Consider the following 2,500-nt stretch of genomic DNA (forward strand, 5'->3'; position numbering starts at 1 on the left):
TCGTGCGAGTGATTATTATTGGCTGTATGCACGCGCCAGTTACCAGTGGCAACATGGACGCTCACTCCGAGTCAGCCGAGCAGGGATGCCGAGTCAACTTGCTTTCTTAATAAGCGCTGTAGCAGGATGACCGGCGACGGAGTGGACAAGAGACAGTTTTCTTCCCAAAGGAAAAGCTTTTCTTTTTATTTTTCTTCTTTTTCAATTTTCTTAAAAGTGCATTTTTACAGGGCTTCCAAAATGAGCAAAACAAAGGTGAGCACAAGTCTCCTGAAACAAAACATGGCAAGAGTGCCAGACTATAGCATAACAGCTTCTGAGCCACTACTTCCATTCAGTTCTGAGACACAACTGTCTCCTATGCTGCTCCTCTTGACACTGAGGCTCTGAGCCATTATCAAACAAACAGCCCCTCCCCTCAGGTAAGACCATTCAGCAAAATAAATCAATCAACTCAAAAACAATACTTGAAGCCCAAAATAACAAATCAAAGGAATGCAAACAAAATACACAAACAACCAAAATCCTTTTCTTTAGCTGAAACCTTTTCTATGCACAATAAAATACATTCTAAACATTCCCAGTAAAACCACCCCTGCTAAAAATGGTTTGCCCCGCTGAACCTTGGCCACCCCACTATAAATTCACAGTGGAACATTCCCTCTGGTTCTCTCAATAAGGAAGTGACTGCTGCTGGTAAGTTGGTGATTAACTGAATCAGAAATGTTTGCATTACAATCTTTTAAGTAAATAAACTTCTATGATTTCAAATAGTCTGCTCAAGTGGTGATTCTTTAACCTTAAGAAAATAGTAAACAGATGAAAGATGAGAAATGTGAAACGGTATGAAACATGCGTTTTGAAACGCGGTAAAATGGACACATTGAAACATAAGAAATGCCGGTAGGCCTTTCCCTGCACTCCATGTTACAATGCTGGGTAAAAATTATGACAAATGAAGGTGGTTAATGACTGAACAATTAAACCAGTACAAACAGATGAATGAAAAGGGAGACACAGTCGGCGTCAGTGCAGCATGTTGGAAACTGCCGGCTTAATTGCTGCCTGGACGCTATTGGTTGCGTGAGCGTCACAGCTTAGTCTTTTGTTGTAGGCCTAGTGTAGGCCATGTTTTGACATGCCTTCGATGCTGTCTTAAATGTTGAACATAAAATGACGAAGTTTGTCATTGCATTTTTCGCCAAGGATTACATTTCCAGCATGGGGTAGCAAGGAGCATAATATGGATAACTAAGAAGACGCACACGCTACGTGTGGTAGCCTAAGGTAGGGCGGAGAGGTTTCCTGTTACTAGGGTTATTCGCTGTGACATGTCATGTCCTTCACGTAGGTTCTTAATTGTTGTCACTTTTACTGTTCAGTTGTAGGCCTAACTATGCGCGTGCAACCTTTCCTGATTTTATATTGACCGCATGGACATCAGGGGAAATTACATTCTCTTGGAGGGCCGAACAGGCTACTGTTCTTCGGGGTTAACTTATAGCGCGTTAGCTTCACGGGGCTCGCGGGGATTTATTTGCACTAACAGTGACGTAACAAATGCTTCCATAGCCGCACTGGCTGCATCCAAAACGTATTCGTTAGTTTTCGCCTTTCTTATCCTCTCACGCCCCTCCCATGCATTTGATCACCGCACCCAACATCTCTGGTTAGTCTAACCGAAAGAAACATAAGGTGCGCTGTCACGTGTGTGTGTGTGTGTGTGTGTGTGTGTGTGTGTGTGTGTGTGTGTGTGTGTGTGTGTGTGTGTGTGTGTGTGTGTGTGTGTGTGTGTGTGTTTATAGGCCTACTTACTGTGCGTGCGTAACTAAATTAGGCTACTGCAAATTGCCTCATCCTAACGTCTTTGCCTATCCTGGCTATTTATCACGTGCTATTTTGAGTATGGAGGAGCTCACATAGAAAATCTTGCTTGCGCACACGTTCTGTTGTTATTACAGTGGTCTCGGGCTTCGGACGGGTTCGGACACAAACATTTTAATTAGTCTCGGGCTCGGGTCGGGGTCGATCACTTTTCTGTCGGCTGAGGGCCGGGCTCGGACAGAAAAAAACGGCCCGAGCCACACTCTAGTTGGGTGAACACCAGATGCGCCGCTGCATTCTTGACCATTTGTAGGGGTCTTATTACACAGGCTGGAAGACCAATAAAAAGGGAGTTGCAGTAGTCGACATGAGAGACATGTACAAGACTTGTACCAGAAACTGAGTGGCATATTGGGTCAGGTACGGTCTGATCTTTTTTGTATTGAACAGTGAGAAGCGACTTGACCGATTAGTAGAGAGAAGAGGTGGACATGCACTTTGAATGCATCTATTTTTAAGCCTTTATTTTTTGTGGTAGGACAGTGGAGGAGAGACAGGAATAAGCGAGTTGGGAGGGAGAGGCAAACAACCCGGGCTGGAATCGAACCCGGGTCACCAGCGTAGCAGTCCAGTGCCCAGCCATTGGTTTTTGGTCTGGGAATGATAATTGCAACAA

The 2,500-nt window shown here is 44.5% G+C and overlaps 1 protein-coding gene across 1 annotated transcript in view; it reads right to left on the reverse strand.

Moving 5' to 3' along the window:
* LOC134455303 (roundabout homolog 2-like) overlaps positions 1–2,500 on the reverse strand; it is a 150,041-nt gene that overhangs the window by 25,362 nt on the left and 122,179 nt on the right. The window lies entirely within an intron of this gene.

The sequence above is a fragment of the Engraulis encrasicolus genome, chromosome 9 (assembly GCF_034702125.1).
Source record: "Engraulis encrasicolus isolate BLACKSEA-1 chromosome 9, IST_EnEncr_1.0, whole genome shotgun sequence".
NCBI classification, from domain to species: domain Eukaryota; kingdom Metazoa; phylum Chordata; class Actinopteri; order Clupeiformes; family Engraulidae; genus Engraulis; species Engraulis encrasicolus.